Genomic DNA, 17741 nt, shown 5'->3' with positions numbered 1-17741 from the left:
TAGGGACTTCCAACTCCAACCTAGGGAAACTACAATTAATGCAAAATAAAGTGCTACGAGCAGCCTTAGAAATCAAGAAATCCAACCGTATCTCTAACATCAGGAGGGAGACTCATAGGTTACCCATCAAGGCTAGAATCATCTTCAAATCACTTTGTGTTACCCACAAATGCCTTACCAATAAAGCTTCCATCTACTTAAACAACACAATAAGCAAAAAAAGACACACAGAACGCTCAGATCCAACAATAAGTCGTTCCTGGCGGTCCCCCGATTCAAAAGCTCCAGAGCAGGAGGCAGCAGCTTCCTAGTCATGGCCCCGAAATTCTGGAACAAGCTCCCACTAAACATTAAAAATGAAGGCTCCCTCCTTTGCTTCAAAAAAGTACTCAAAACCTGGCTATTCAACCAATACTAGTTAAACCACACATATTAAAAAAGCTACCGGCCGTAGGCCCAGTTAGATGCCTCCCTAGGGCTGACTGTTACCAGAATGTGTAAATAATGAATGCGACCATGCAATGTTTTAACCTATGTACGTATCTTTTGTACCAGTGCCTCTCTGGATGTAATTGGACTACTGTTGAATCTTACTGTAATGTGACTGCAACACCGTAATACCCGAGGGTTTGGGCGCTTAACAAATGTAATAAATTAAATAAAATAAATAAAAGAGGATGTCGGTGAGGGTCTGTCTGGAGGAAGCACTGGTGTAGGCATCAGCGATAGGGAGGCCTGGGTTGGAGACCAGGATGTCCCTTTTGAGCTTCTTCCTGCCAGACCTAATGAGAGGGATGGGATAGTCAATAGAATAGCAGTTAGAGAAGATAGCAGAGAGAGCACCATAGAGGGTGCATGGTGGCGAGTGAGGGGCACAACACAAGCAGGTGGGGAGTCACACGCTAGGATCAAACAGGAGGGAGGCATACGGGGGGGGTCACACACAGGAGAGGGGGCCACAAGTAAGTATACCACAGAGCAAAAACACTGGAACCTTGCAGGGTCCTAGCGCGAGTGGAGAAAACCGTGCAAGCAACAAATATATACTACAATGGAGCTCAAGGGCGTGAGAATGCAAGTACAGTAAAGTATACAAAGCTGGTAATCATAGGGTCCCTAGAGGGGAAGAAGGGAAATGCAAGCAATGCAGCACGCATACAATACAATAGTAACCCAACAGTACAAAATACACAAACACTGGTAGTCCAAGGAAACCTGGAAGTAAGATGAAATGCAATGGAATGACAATACAATAGTGAATACAATACAGTGGAATGACAATACAATGGTCGCAGTACGAAAGTGTGTAGGATGCGAGACACAGGCAGGGAACAATACACTGGACGTGGCTCAGGGGAGCCTGAACAGGAGGAGAGAAGGGAAGCAGGCCTAGGTTGCATGGGGAGCAACGCCGAGAAGGATGCGCAAGGTCGGTTGAGCGGGGAGAAGTAACGTGGGGAGCAAAGCTGAGAGGTATCAGGTAATAATATCGCCATATATATGGTCGCCGTAAATAAGATCGGCGTGAAAATGTTGTGGCGATATTATTTGGGTGACCATATATATGGGGACAGGGGCCAAAAATTTTTTTAAAAAAAATTGGGGGTTGCGGGAGTGTCCCCCGCATGTTCCATTCAATAAAGTCGCCACAAAAAACTGCCATTTTTCGGCAATATTTTTGTGGCGACATTATTACATGGAACCAGCTGAAAGGGATGCAGAAGGCTGGGGGAGCGGGGACAGGTTGGTGGGAAACGACATGTCGGGAAGACGGGGGGATCTAGGCCTAAGTTGCAAGGGAACGCACGTGGCACGCACACCAGGTGGTGTGGGGCCTAACTGGCAAATGGAGCGAGTGTGGGAAGGGGAGAAGGGTGGACGCCCAGGCTAGGGAAGCGTTACCAGTTGCAAATATTACCATTACAAATATTACACAATTACAAATCTTACCAACGACCAATGCGTCTAATGTTAAGGCGGTCAACTCTAGGTTATTACGTAATGCTGTATTGCAGGTATGGAAGTACATTGGAGCTACAATAAGAATTGCCATAATTCAAATATTTTATTTTTTCATTCTGTGAAAGCAATTGATAAATGTAATGTGCTTTTAAAAATGAAGTATTAATCCATTAGATAACTTGTTTTTATAGGTTTCTTTCATAGTGGATGTTAACACTATTTTATCTTTACTTATTGTCATTGGAAGTGAAATTGTATTTAATTGTGGAGAAGGTTATATAATGAAGACCATTTTTTTAATGTCCGATAACAATAAAGCATGCTGTAAGAGCATTTGAGCAAATTTAAGAAAAATCCTCACAAACATCAGGCAATAAAGACAATAAATACCATTGCCTGGACAGATTATACGAGAGGTGCTCTTCTAGAGTAATTTAACCATGCATTCATTTAAATAATTCCTAAACCTGGGTGGAATTATACAATATGACGCAACTTCAGGGCCATTTCTTTGACTAATGTTGGTATACAAGTTCTTGCTAAACTCTTAACCATCAGATTGCAAACATATCCTCTAATACTAACAGATGCCTCCAAGTGTGGACTATGCCCCAGATCGAATGGCCACAGACAATAATAGGGAAACCCGCCATATACTTTGGATAACCAGAACGCCAACATAACCAATTTGGCCCTTTCAGAGGATGAGAATCTTTCAACAGGGCGGAGTGGTGATATACGTTTAGGGTCATTTCTAAATATGGTCTTGGAGATTCTTTTCCCATTATAGTAAAATGTCTACCCACCAAACCCTCAGCTGGCATAGACGTGGCTCGAACAAGTTTAACATTAAGGGGAACAAGAAAATGCGTTATCTCTTCTCTTATTACCCCTTGCCCTGGAGACATCATCCACAGAGATACAATCAGACGATCAAAGGGATACATACCGCTACGAGAGATTACATTAAAAATCTACTTCAAACTATCACAAATAAATTCCGCTCCATTTTTGCACTGAAGACAATACATACTTTTGAACTGTCATTAACATGCTCGATCACAAATTAAACAAACCATGGTTACTGCTTGTAATGAAAGAGGCATGGAGATGATTTCACCCAATGGTAACAAACAACCAAACATTGACAGTCTGGTTTTTTTAATCTCTCCTTACACAACATTATTCCCACAAAGCCAAGTACAAACCTTACTGGCTTAATAGTGGAAAATGGATTAAATGGCAGTCCTATCATGGGTCCGTCATATGGGAAAATGTGTCTTACTCCTTACGATACCATACAAGAGTGCAGCAGCGAAAGGTTACTGCATGTTGATAGCCATTTCCATTTGGATGCTCCTCTAGAATAATCCTAAACTACCAATTTCTGGATAACTGTCCTACTGACCAGACTGACTCATGTGGCAGAGATTCTATACGTGATATCTGGACCAAGAAAGATCTGTGGGCATGCCATGTGATGCTGCAAACCTGCTTCTATCTTCGAGACAAGCTCAGATGGCAAACACAGATGACAAACAGATGGCAATATTTGCAATAGATCCAACAGGAGTATAGCTGCAAAGCTCTCTTCTCACGGATATTCATACAGGGGGTGACAAGCGCATAGCCTTTGCCTGGTACAATACCAGCACCTCAACGCGTGTTGACATTTTCTAGCTCCTTGAGAACCAAACGCGAGAAGGTGTTTCATGTGAAATTACAGATAGTGGGCAAGAATTCTCAATGGTGACAATGACGGCTTAAGTGAGGCAAATTCAGCCAACACAAAATACATTACCATTGGCACTAGACTCCTACCAAAGGGTAAACAAAAAAAAGAATAGTTTGCATAAAAGATGCATCTATTGTCTTCTTGCCCCCCCCCCCCACACACACACACACACACATCTGCCTCATTGGCCCCACCACCCAAAAAGTAGCATTGATAAACTCTTCTAACCCTATGTGATTAGGGCCTTATTTACATTTTCACTTGATTAATCATAGTTGGTGTTTTGCTTGGTCTTTCCAACCAGATTAAACTCAACAGCCAAGGTACAATTACCAATGCTCTTAGCTTCTGCAGAACGAGGACCACACAGTGTGGTATTAAATACTTAATTTAAGTTAAATCCTAAATCTTACGTTTTTCATAAATCACGTAATAGTCTTATTTGAACTTACCTATTTACATCAAGTTGCAAACAGAGGTTCGGCTTCATCTAGGTTAACAGATTTTCAAATGCCATCGAAGTGTTACTAGTTAAAAGAATAAATCGACTGATCATATGGCTGTAAAAGCTAGATTTATATGGTTTTTCGTGCTGAATAACTAATACATTTTTTTGTAATGCCTGTTGTCTCCTGGGGTGAGATTTGCATCTCACCTAAGGTTTGGACCTTATCCTTTATCCTCTCTAGCCATCTTCTGAAGGCTTAGGTTTCTTATTCTTCATTACATTTTGCTGCCTTTCAGCTCTCAAGTTAACCGCTATGAGAATAGGCCGCAAGCATAATTTTCCTGTATGGCCTGGTCCTGGATATTGGTCCTTTGCAGGAAGTGCAGAAGAAACCTTATGATGCAATTCTTTAGGTCAGTTAAAATTATGAATTAACTGAAATCAGGAACTTGCTGGTTGTTCTCTCCACAGGGGCATCAAGAACCCGACATGAAGCCTCTGTGGCTGGGATTAGCTATCCATCACTGATTAGCTAGAGGAAGGCTGCCTTACCAGAGCATCATTCTTGATTTGGCACTCTCAAGGAAAACAGGTTTTGCGAAGAGTAAAATGTTAGGCAATCTCAGCTTGAGGAATAGGCATATTTGAAGGACTGTGTCTGAATCGATTAGCTGCCAATACTGGATGACTTAAGTCACTGGTTGTGATGTCACAGCAAAGAGGATTCATTTCACCTATGAAACTCCTCCAGTGTTCCATCCGGAGTCTCCCCTGACTTGAAGAAAACAGATCAGGTCAGAAGCACTACCCCTGCAATGTGCTCAGTAGCAGAGGTATCATCGACAGAATGGCAAGCGCAGTGATAGGGTTGTAGCACTGCTGTTTGAACAACAGGATATCTTTCTACTTTTTCAAAGAGTAGACACATTTGGGGGGGAGCGAGGAAGGGGCAGAGAAGGCACTGTTGCATCAGAAGGTGCAATGCATCATTCAGAGGACCATATGTGTGCTTTTTAAAAGGACTCATGAATGCGTGAGGGGTGTGTGGGATGGTTGGTGTCAGGAGGTACGGTATTTTTTTCCAACAGAGGAACGAGGAATGGACGGCAGGGTGTTATTCCACAGCAGTCGGTTACATGACACCCTCAACCCACATCACTGCTTGGGCATGGCAACTCCTCTGCAGTTGGAAAGGGAAACAGGAGGGCCGATTCAGAACATAACTCCTGTCGATAACATGCCCAGCATCTAGGTTAGCATCCTGAGGTTCATATGGGTTGTACCCCATAATAGAAGCATCCAACAATGGAAATCATGGTGCAGGGGACACATGCATTTTCTAACAGACCACTTGCATTATGACAAAATATTCAACAGTGCTTTCTACATCACTAGCAATATTCCATCAAATGCAGTCTATGGAAGCCAGCTAGAGTGTACATTCAAATAAGGCAATGTTTATGTCCTAGTGGGTATGGTTCCTTACTCAAACAATAAAATAGTACAAATTGGTGCATTTTAAAACACATTTTCTAAACACAGAATATGACCTCGGGTAGTTTTAGACCTACGGGGGAATAGTACACAAAATAGGCCTAAAAAAAGTATACCTGTCAGCATTGAGCACAGCCATTTTAAGTAGCACCTCCAAAGAAATAAAAAAAGTTAGTTTACCTGTAAGCATTTCTTTGCCTGCAGAACAAATGCAAGGCGTAAACTTTCAAAACAGTTTCCAGTGCCATATTTTCTTAAAACGGAAATATGTCATGACAAATAGACTTATTTATAGTTGGGGAAACCCCAACAAGTATGCTCTGAATGCAGGTTTGCAGTAAGCACATGTATAAAAAGCATTAATGCAAAGTTTTTTTGCAAGGCCTTTCAAAATCTAAAATCTTGATTAATCAAAGTGCTACAAATGTACAAGAGCGTATTCCAAAATACAAAGTACACTGCAATAGCACTATCTGCCCGAACATGAAAAAAAAGAAAAAGATTCTAATGTGAAGATAAGATTTTCATTTATTCCATGAATTAAGTGCATTCTTTGTTCAGACTAGAAGGCAGTCTATATAAGCCATTATATCTGCCAAAATGAAAGGATCAAGTGTAGATAAAACGAAACGCTAAAAATCGAACATTATTTCTCCCCGGATTACTTAGTAGAAGCATTTAATTTGAACACAACTTAGAGGTAACAATAGTTTTCTTTTATCATAGGTATGTGGCACTTCGACAATTATCTTTGCACATAAAGCATTAACAGTCATGCTAGGGCACAGTCATCTTTTTTTATACAAGGCAAATGTTTCACCACAGAGAGCAGTGGGGAACAGAGGAGGCACTGCACTAGAACAGAACATCTAGTAAACTTCACATCATACACCTGGAGTAACAGTTACTGGAAATGGTTCAAATAAAGCATACCGGCCTTACATTAGTGTTCAATGGCTAGTTTTGTTTGGTTGTCACATCTCTGCGTTCAGACTTTTTACAATTAAACATATGATTTTCAAACCTTATGATCTCAGACTTGAACTAGGCCTGTCTAGGTTTGACAATTTTCTGATATGCTGCATTACACCAAATGTTACTACCATTTCTCATTTAACGATGTACTGTTCTTTTAATAAAAAGAAAAGCAGCAATATCTATGCTAATAGACCTCTAGAAATACATGGATGGTCAAGTGCAAGGAGAATAATTTTCTTTTCCCTGCGAATGTCACAAACATTCATGTTCTATTCAAGTCTGACTGATTGTTCAATTATAAAAATATTCTGCTGCCTTCAATTCCCTCAATCTAAATGTACAAACTTTTGCATAAAGGTAAAGGTTCATGATTATTTTGCCGCACAGTTAACTTTGCAACAACCCAAGACATAAAAACGGGTTGTTTTTTGCTGCAATGTAATGCATAAATAGTTTGCAAAATTTCAAAACAGGGGGGCGGAAAGATTCAGGTTAAGAAATTTTATACAGTCAGAGCATCAAATGTAAAAGTGCAAAATCCAGAGTGGGCGTGTAAAATAATGTGTATAGGCACATAAACAAGATGGTGTTGGTTAAAACATCCATGAAATAACAGGCTTTTTTTAAAATGAACTATGTGCAAATATACAGTGCTTGGCAAACTCAAGCAACCTAAATTAATACTATCCCTAATAATGCCATGTCATAGATCTGAGCAGTTTTTGTAAACAAGTGCATTCATGTAATTGATTCTTCATTGGGTAAAGGAAAACACATTTCTTTCAAGTTAAAACAAAATGAAGAAATGGAACTGGTGAGGTGCACTTGCAGTACAACACTTTTGCACCAATATCGTTTGGGCAGTACATGGGAGTGTTAACAATTCTCCAGACTGGGGAACTGCGTGTAAGCACAAAAAGCCCTCATCTGCTTTCTGGCATAGTTGATAGAAGTCAAAGTGGACAAGCTGATAAAGTCACAAGATATGACCAAGGAGAAAGGACGAACAACCAGCGTTTGAAGAGCTTGCCCAGTCGCCAATAGAATTGCCCTGAAAGAAAAAACACAAACACCAATTAAAATGAGAAAAAGAGATAAATGTTAAGTAGTTTCAAAGGCTGTCCTTGAATAAATCAGATTAAGGACATTTCGCAAAGTCACGCTACACAGTAGGCTACATTGCAACAACAAAAAAAAAGCTATGGCAGATTACCCATGGTTCTTAGTCAATCTTTAGGCTCCTCCAGAAACGCACAGCTGGGGATAGGGAAGGGTTAGGAGTCAAGTTTAGAAACAGGACGGTATGGTCAGATGCCTAGCTCTTTGGAAATGGAGACTGTGCCACCACCTCGGAGGCTTTTTCATTCTAAGACCTTCTAATTTCAAAACGATTGCTTTACAAACATGTACAGGACTGAAAGGAAAAGAAAGGTGTGCATGAAGTACTAGAAGCATACCTACAGACGAGGGCGTACCAACCACGATCACTCAGTAAAAGAAGCAAATCCTCCCAAAAAAAAGGAATACAAATACTCAAAATAAAGGAAACTGAGAAGAGTCTAACGCCTGTTTCCACTCACACAATTAAACTGACAGACAAGTGATACAGATGAGAGCTGCAAAAAGCTGCTTAGTACTGTTCTTAAGAGGAACTTGAAGGTAAAAATTAAACTTAATTTGCAAAAATGACTAGGTTCAAAGTATAAATATTCTCAAAATAACTCCATTTGGAATGTACATTGCCTGTTTACACAGTGAAAATCACTTCACTCAACCTCAAGGTTGAAAAGGGCAGTAAAAGGCTTGGTCTTCAAAATGAAGCCATTATCTGGAGTAAACTTTACTTACTTTTAAGACAAGCATCCACTAATAGGAACATTTCCAATGATAAATCACTGTGTAGAATGTTGTGCACAGCCAAGTAAAAAAAGGCACCGGTCTGGCACAATCATCCGTCACAGGATGGGAATAGTTTCTTACCTGTAATTCCATTTCTCCAGCATTTGTATCTTTCATGGATGCACATGCTTAGAATATTCCCAGTCGTCAGGCTGGGAATCCTCGGTAAGTTATATAGACATTTTCCATAGGAAATTGTCTGTCACTTTTGTGTCCCATCTACGTCGTTTTGGGCCGCGTACGGCAGCGCCACTAGGACGTAGAGGTATAAATAGCCCCGCCCCCGCGGCTCCCTCAGATTTCGGCCCCCAAAGTAGTATGGGGGGGATCTCTGGTTTGCATGCGTAGGGGAGGCTGGCGGGCGCATGTGAATCCATGAAAGATACCAATGCTGGAGAAGAACAAGTTACTTCTTACCTTGTAACGGTCTTTCGACGGGATGTTCCTCCGACGTATTCCTCATCTTAGATATCTCCTTCCAGCTCTGCTGGCCTCGGAAAATTTTTTCTCTAGAGGGCGCTGCGCTTCGACGTCCTCCGAGTCAATGTCCCTCGACACCTGCCGTATCGATGTCGACATCATCCTGCCTATAAAGGCCGCGCGCAGCGTCCGTTGCTCAGTTCCGTTTTGTAGCCCACAATAATACTTTATGGACTAACTAATCACCCTGAAGGAGCGTAAGCTGCAACAACAAAAGGGGAAGTAGAACTGCGGGGATGGATGGGAGGGTCGATGAGGAATACATCGGAGGAACATCCCGTCGAAAGAACGTTACAAGGTAAGAAGTAACTTGTTCTTCGAAGGGATTGTGTCCTCCGACATATTCCTCATCTTAGATAGGCTCCCATAGCAGTATTCTATTATCGGAGGAGGGAGTACTGACTTCACGCAGTCTTCTATTGATGAATAGAATGCAGTACAGCCCTTCCAAACCTAGTCTCTTGACTGGAGGAGGAATCCAAATTGTAAAAACGTGTAAAGGTATGGACAGACGACCATGTAGCGGCCGCACATGTCTTTAACCGGCACGCCTCTTTTGAGGGCCGATGAAGCTGCAATACCTCTGGTCGAATGAGCCCTAAGGTTTTGAGGGGGCTCTTTCCATGCCAGTTTATAACATGCTAGAATGATCCATCTGGAAATGGTCTGCTTAGTTATTGGTAACCCCAGCTTGTGACCTGCGTAACCTACAAACAGCTGGTCTGCCTGTCTTATCCTGGCTAGTCTACTGATGTAAAAACTTAAAGCCCTCCTAGGGTCTAGCCTGTGTAACCTCTCTTCCTCTTTCCCCGGGTGAGGAGGAGGATAGAAAGATGGTAGGGTAATCTTCTGAGTGATATGGAATTCAGAAACCACCTTTGGGAGGAAATTAGGCTTCACTTGCAGGACAACTTTGTCTTTGTGAAATATTGTGTGAGGGGGTTTACAAGAAAGAGCTTGTAATTCGCTCACCCTTCTAGCAGATGTAAGTGCTATTAATAAAACAGTTTTAAGGGTAAGGAATCTTAACGAACAAGAATGGAGAGGTTCGAAAGGTGTACCCATCAGGAAAGTTAGTACTAAGTTTAAATCCCATAGGGGAGTTTGGAATGGTCTTGGGGGATAAACATTGGTTAACCCCTTTAGAAACTGTATTACCAAGGGTAACTTGAAATAGGATGGTTCTTCCGCAGTACGCTTAAAGATGGATAGCGCAGCGAGATAGCCCTTAATGGTGCCAACTTGAAGGCCTGAATTTGCCAAACGTAGTAGGAAGGACAAAACCATTGGTGTACCACATGAAAAAGGGTTGATATTCTGTTCTCTACACCAGCTGCAAAATCTGTTCCAACGGCAGCGGTATAAAGACTTTGTTGCTGGCCTCCTTGCCGAAAGCAACACCTCCATAACATCATCAGGGAGGTCCCAATCCTTGTACCTCAGCCTTTCAGAAGCCAAACGTGAAGGTTGAGGGTTTTGCAATTAGGATCATGGTTCTCCGGAATCTTCTCAACCTCCTGATCATTTGAGGAATGACAGGGACCGGTGGGAACGCGTACAGAAGCGGAAACTCCCAGTCCACTATGAACGCGTCTCCGAGAGCTCCTCTCGGGGGAAATCCCCTTGAGCAGAACAGGTCGCATTTCCTGTTTAGGCTGGTGGCGAACAGATCTACCTGAGGGGTTCCCCAAAGGGCGAAGATCTCTTGAAGGACTTCCTGAGCTAGCTCCCACTCGTGGGAGACTGTGTTCTGCCTGCTCAGAGCGTCCGCTGTCAAGTTCTTCTCTCCGGCTAGGTGAACTGCCGATAGAGAGATTCCTTCTTGGATTGCCCAAAACCAGAGCTGCATTGCCTCTCTGCACAGGGGTAGTGATCCTACGCCTCCTCTTTTGTTGAGGTAATGCATGGCCACCGTGTTGTCCGTCATTATCAGGAGGTGCTTCCCTTGTACAGCTGGCAGGAACGCCTTCAGCGCAAGTCTGATGGCTCTCAGCTCTAACAGGTTGATATGTAGTCTGGACTCCGATGGAGACCAACGACCGCTGATGGTCAAGTCGTTGGCGTGGGCTCCCCACCCCGTGAGTGAGGCATCCGTGACTACTGTTATCTCCGGCCAGGGTTGCCAAAACTATTCTCCTGACAGGCCCACCACTGAAGGTCTCGAGCCACCCTGCCGGGAACCTGAAGAAGATCTGTCATTCTCCCTGAGAATTGTGACCACTGAGTCCTCAGTGCCCACTGGAGGGATCTCATTCTCAGGCGAGCCTCTGGCACTAGGAAAATGCAGGATGCCATGAGGCCTAGCAACCTCAAAAAGTCGAAGGCTGGGAGACGTTGGGCATGTTGGAACTTGGTAACCATCTGTAGAATATCTTGAGCCCTCACCTCTGGTGGCGAGGCTTTTCCCAGGGAAGTGTCCAGGATCGCTCCTATGAACAGGAGTCTCTGCGATGGTATCATTTGTGACTTCTTTAAATTGAGGGAGAAGCCCAGTCTGTGAAGGAAGTGGCACACGTGATTTAGCTGGATCTGAGCTTGTTCCGGAGAAACAGCCCTGATCAACCAATCGTCCAGGTAGGGGTAGACGTGCATCCCTTCCCTCCTTAGACTTGCAGCCACTACCAACATTAACTTGGTGAAGACCCTCGGGGCGGAGGTCAGCCCAAATGGCAGCACTCGAAATTGATAGTGAGAGTTGCCAATTGCGAACCTCAGGTATTTCCTGTGTTTGAGATGGATAGGCACATGGAAATAAGCGTCCTGAAGGTCCAGCGATACCAACCAGTCCTGGAACTGAAGGGCCTGGAGGATCTGAGAAAGAGTGACCATCTTGAATTTGTCTTTTCTGAGGAATTTGTTCAATTCTCGCAAGTCCAAGATGGGTCTCAGTCCTCTGTCTTTCTTTGGAATGAGAAAGTAAGGGGAGTACCAGCCCTTGTTCCTCTCCGCTACAGGTACCGGTTCTATGGCACCTTTCTCTAGCAGGTCCCAAATTTCCTGCAAGAGGAGCGGTTCTGGAGCTTTCTGAGAGCTGATCCCCGGTGGATGACTCTGAGGTATACGTAGGAAAGGCAGGCAGTAACCTTGGGCAACTGTTTCCAATGCCCAAGCATCTGACGTGATAGCCTGCCATACCGCCAGATGTTGAGTCAACCTGCCTTCTACAGGTGTCCTGTGAGGGAAGTCCTCAGAGTGGTTTTGGGGCGGCTGATGCTGATGCCGACGGTAAAGAGGTACCTGCTGTTGCTGCGGCTTTTGAATATCTACCCCGTCCACCTCGGGTAGTTCTTCTTTGTCCCCTTTGAGCCTGTCGTCCTCTACCTCTTCCGAATGCGGAGTAGAAGCGAAAGGACTTGCCCCTCGCAGAGGTTCCTGTGGGACGAAAAGGAATCTGACGGATTGCAGCTCCTAGGGATTTTGCTGCTGCTTTTGAAGTTTGCAGTTTCTCAAAACTGTCATCCGCCTTTTTCCCGAACAAAGAAGAGCCATCGAATGGCATGTTCAAAAGCCTGGTTTGCACATCTGGGGCAAAACCAGACTTTCTCAACCAAGCGAATCTCCTGGTTGATGTACTTGCCAGCATTGCTCTGCTGATACTGTCAGCTGAATCAATGCCCGTCTGGAGGGATTCGCACATAGCGTCTTTACCGTCCTGTATATTATTCAGGAACGCATCCCTTTCTTCTCCCTCCGGGATGCAGTCAGCCGCTGTAGAAGCACACTCCCAAAGTGTATGGCTGAACCTAGCAAGGGTGCAAGTAGCATTAACAGATTTTAACGCCATGCTACATGCTGAAAAGACTTTCTTTGCCATAGCATCATATTTTTTATCGTCCCTGTCCTGTGGGACGGTAGGAAAAGCCGTCTTGACATCGGTAGAGGATGCTGCCTGTACCACCAGACTTTCTGGGGATGGGTGTTTAGACAAAAACTCTGGGTCTGTAGAAGATACCCTGTACTTTGTAGACAGTTTTTTATTTACTGCTGGTACTACATCTGGGGTTTCCCAGTTTGTCATGATCTTTCTCTGAAGAGCTTTATGAAAAGGCACCACAGGATCCTCCTGTGGGCCTTTGTCAAGAATATCCGTGAGGTCATCTTGTTGGAAAGATTGTGAAGGTGCAGACCACCCCATGAACTCTGTGATCCTGGACATTAAGGCTCTATAGGGGGTTTCAGCATGCTCCCCCGGGTCTGGCTTAGCAAACTCCACCTCAGGGGAAGTGTCTAACCCACTTGCCTCATGTAAGGAATCATGAAGATCCTTTAACCTGCACTCTTCAGAGGAAAATTCCTCTCTAATTGGGGTTACAGGTCCCTGCAACTCAAATGTGTCTTCCTGTTCAGACAATTCACCCTCTTCCAAAATTGAGGACATAGTTCTCAATTGTTCTGAACTCATAAAGGGAGTAAATCCCATTTCCAAGGCTGAGGGTGCCGAACTTGTCATTATCGGCCTCGAAAACGTCGATGTCGTCGACGTCGAAGGCTTCGAGCGTGGCGTCGAAAACAAAGGCGGAGGCCTCGAAGACCTCGACAGAATTGGAATTCTACTCGACAATCTCGAAGCCATCGACGTCGAGGACCTGGGGATAGTCACTGGGTGTGTCGTAACCATGAATTTTCTTGGCGTCGACGCCGGTGTCGAAGCTGGCGTCGAGTCGACAGACCCATGTGTCGAAGGTCCCTTCGACAACGGCGTCGAAGACATCGACCTCGACGGAACCCTTGTCGACGGAACCTTCGAGGAAGGTTTGGAGGTCATAGTCCTACTCGAGGGTTCGAGACGCGCTCGAGAGGTTTCCTTCGCCGGGTACTGCGACTCGCGGCGTTTTTGACCTTCGGTTCTTTCGACCAGAGCATCGCTCTCGGCAGTCTTCGAGGGGGTCGAGGCCGCTTTCTCGAAGACGCTCATCATATTTTTGCGGAATTCCTCCCATTCAGCCCGGGAACTATGTTTCATGGGGCAAGGGATTCTTTTTGGCGAAACAGAGGAAGAGGAATACTGAGAAGGGGATCTTCGACGTCTCCTCTTCGAGTGCTTCGATCTCGAGGAGTGATGAGACCCACTCCGAGACCTGGAGCGCGAATGGTGACGAGGCGACGAATGTCTCGACTTCGTCGACGAAGAAGCAGCTTTAAAAGTCTTACCTTTCTCCAGCTTCCCCCTACGCTCCTTCAGGGCCTTAGCTGTCATGGACATACAGTCCTCGCATTCCGAACAATGGTGTTCAGCTCCCAAATACCACAGACAAACTCTGAGTGTCAGTCAACGACATCTTTTTCCCACAATCTCGACATTTCTTGAAGCCGGATCGAGGAGTTGTCGGTTCCGACGAGGAAGCCATCGAGTACGGATCGAATGACTCGAGGTAAATAGGATTAATCTGACTAAGAACTGAGCAACGGTATTCCGAGGCACTGAGTAAGCGCGGAAAAACAGAACTGAGCAACGGACGCTGCGCGCGGCCTTTATAGGCAGGATGACGTCGATACGGCGGCTGTCGAGGGACATCGACTCGGAGGAAGTCGAAGCGCAGCGCCCTCTAGAGAAAAAATTTTCTGAGGCCAGCAGAGCTGGAAGGGGATATCTAAGATGAGGAATACGTCGGAGGACACAATCCCTTCGAAATGGAGTTACAGGTAAGAAACTATTCCCTTCTCGAGCATTGGATCTTTCATGGATTCACATGCTTAGAATAGATTGTATAGCAGTATCCCCCAACGTTGGAGGCGTGTATGCAAACCAATATCACAATAACATAATGCATATTTATCATGGCAAAACATCACATAGTATGCTAACAGTGAAAACACCACACTTAAAAGTACATTAGCCGAAGGATGTGACCCCTTAATTGGGGTTTACCTTATTGAAACAGGTGCTGTAGGACTGCACAACCCATTTGTGTATCCTCAGCATGTTGCTGTTCGAGGCAATAATGCCGGGTAAACGTGTGTGGTACCGACCAGGAAGACGCCTGACATATCTCCCAGCGGAATGCCGGACCACAATGCCGTCGACGAAGAAGTGGATCTCGTCGAATGGGCCCTTGGACGCTTTTCCAGCGGTTTTCCGGCTTTTGAGTGACAGAAGGAAATAGCAGACGACACCCATCAGGCTAGTCCTTGCTTTGAGATCGGTTTACCCTTAGCCGAAGGGCCATAAGCCACAAATAGTTGTCTCGTGTCTCTGAAGCTTTGAGTGCGATGGAGGTAAAATTTTAAAGCTCTTTTCACGTCCAATGTATGGAGAGTCTTCTCCGCAACCGACGAAGGTGTTGGAAAAAACGTCGGCAGCACTATAGAGGAGTGCTTATGGAGCATGGTAGGCACTTTAGGAATGAAATGAGGATTAGTAGCCAACACGACTTTATTATTGAAAAACCTCAAGTACGGTGGATCGATCACTAAAGCTTGTATTTCTGACAGTCGTCGAGCAGAAGTAATAGCCACCAGAAAAGCCAATTTCCACGACAAAAATTTCAATGATGACGATGACATCGGCTCAAAAGGGGCCTTCATCAGCGCTGCCAGAACCAGGTTAAGACTCCAGATTGGAGGAAACTTTTTCGTGGGAGGAAAGGTTCGGAACAATCCTTCAAGGAAATGTTTAATCAGCCGGTCACTAAATAACGGAGTTGAATATCTCTTCCGAGTAAATCTCGAAATGGCAGCCAGATGCACTTTTATGGAGGAAACAGACAAGCCTTTTTAAGCTAGGAGTAGCAAGTATGGTAGAAGCTGTTCCGGTGTGATATTAAGCGGGACCAAACCTGGTTGACCTGCGCACCATATGCAGAATCTCTTCCATTTGTATGAATATGAAGCGTTCGTGGACGGCGCCCTCGCAGCTTGCGGTCCGCTGGAATCGCTAACGTACCAAACCCGGAGAAAACAGGAGCCAGGCTGTCAGACTGAGGCTGTCCGGGTTGTGATGCCAAACAAACCCTTTCTCTTGAGACAGAAGGTTCGGGATTTTCTGGAACCTCATTGGTTCTGCCGCTGAAAGATGGAGTAGATCGGAGAACCACACTTGTCTGGCCCAGTACGGGGCCACCAGGATCACCCGACATAGATATCTGTGGATCTATTGCAGCGTCCGATGTATGAGCGGAAACGGGGGAAAGGCATACAGAAACTTGTCCGTCCACGGGAAAGAGAACGCTTCCCCTAGTGAGCCTTGCAGTGGCCACCTGCTTGCGTATTGTGGGCATTTCCTGTTGTCTCTCGTCGCAAAGAGATCGAGGGCCGGACGACCCCATTTCTCGAAGACACGGTGTAGTTGTTGGTCGTTCAGTTCCCATTCGTGTAGTCGATTCATCTCCCTGCTGAGAGAGTCTGCTTGCACATTTTTGACTCCTGGCAAGTGGAACGCCAAAAGATATATCTTCTGCTGAAGGGCCCAATGCCAGATTTCCTGGTTCTGGTTCTGAGTTCTGGAGCGAGTTCCTCCCTGCTTTCTTAGATAAAACATTGTTGTTGTGTTGTCCGTCATGATCCGTACAACTGATCCCTTTATCCGTGGAAGAAAGGATTTCAGGGCCCAACACACCGCCCTTAACTCCAGCACATTTATATGAAGGCCGGACTCCTCTGATGACCAATGACCCTGAACCTGTAGGCGATCCAGATGAGCTCCCCATCCAGTTAGAGAAGCATCCGTCACCACTGTCATCTGGAACACCGGTTCCAGCAAGGGCATTCCCTTTGTCAGATTTATGGAAACTCTCCACCATTGAAGCGCCTGCACATGCTTGCTGTTGATTGTCAATTTGTCCGACCAACGCCCTTGACTCTGTGCCCATCGATCCGCCAAGAATTCCTGAATCGGCCTCATGAAGAGACAACAATTGTTGATTAAGGGTATGCAGGACGACATGGTCCCCAGTAGGGACATGTACCTTCGCACTGATACTCTGGTGTCGACTTTCCAATCCGATGCTTTTTGCTGTAGTTTCAGAACCCTTTCGATGGATGGCTTTACCAGTCCTGACTGCGTCTGAAGCTCCGCCCCCAGAAAGACCAAGGTCCTTGATGGCGATAAGGAGGACTTTTCAAAGTTTATTGCGAAGCCCAAACGTTGTAGGAGGCACATGGTGGCATTCAGACTTTCCCGTGCCCTTTCCGGAGACAATCCCCTCACTAGCCAATTGTCCAGATAAGGGTACACATGATGACCTTCTTTCCTTAACCAGTCTGCTACTGGAGCCAGACATTTCGTGAACGTCCTGGGAGACGATTTCAGTCTGAACGGGAGGACCTTGAACTGATAGTGGATTCGTCCGACGACGAACCGTAGAAATCTTTTGTGTCTTCGACGTATCGGGATATGGAAGTATGCGTACTAAAGGTCTAGCGACGACAAATAATCTCCCGGTTGCATCGATCGGATCACCTCTTGAAGTGTAAGCATCTTGAATTTTAGATTCTTGAGAGCTCGTAGATCTAGAATGGGACGCCATTTTCCATTGGGTTTCTTGACGACAAAGTAACAGGAGTACACTCCCTGTCCTCTTTCTGCCAACGGGACTAGTTCTGTAGCCCCTTTCTGCAGCATAAGCGCCACCTCTTGCATTAGTATTTGAAGGTGGGGCTGCGTCGAGAACACCGGCGGAATGCCTGGTGGCTTGCCCTTGAACTGTAGAGAATGACCCAGATGTATCGGGTCCAAAACCCTTTGGTGTGTTATGCGCGCCCACTTGTCAACGTGACGAGACACTCTGCCCCCCAGGAGGTCATGAA

The 17741-nt window shown here is 45.1% G+C and overlaps 1 protein-coding gene across 1 annotated transcript in view; it reads right to left on the bottom strand.

The window, feature by feature from the left end:
• Positions 1-6149: 6149 nt before the first annotated feature.
• MAPK1 (mitogen-activated protein kinase 1) overlaps positions 6150-17741 on the bottom strand; it is an 806732-nt gene continuing 795140 nt past the window's right edge. Inside the window, exon 9 of the mRNA XM_069619984.1 lies at positions 6150-7668. The gene's annotated coding sequence lies outside the window, so the exon portion shown is untranslated. The remainder of the gene's footprint in view (positions 7669-17741) is intronic.

Source organism: Ambystoma mexicanum, chromosome 10, assembly GCF_040938575.1.
Source record: "Ambystoma mexicanum isolate Mex_15411 chromosome 10, UKY_AmexF1_1, whole genome shotgun sequence".
Classification (NCBI taxonomy): Eukaryota; Metazoa; Chordata; class Amphibia; order Caudata; family Ambystomatidae; genus Ambystoma; species Ambystoma mexicanum.
Note: the sequence above shows the minus strand (reverse complement) of the source record. Positions and strands in the feature narration are given on the sequence as shown.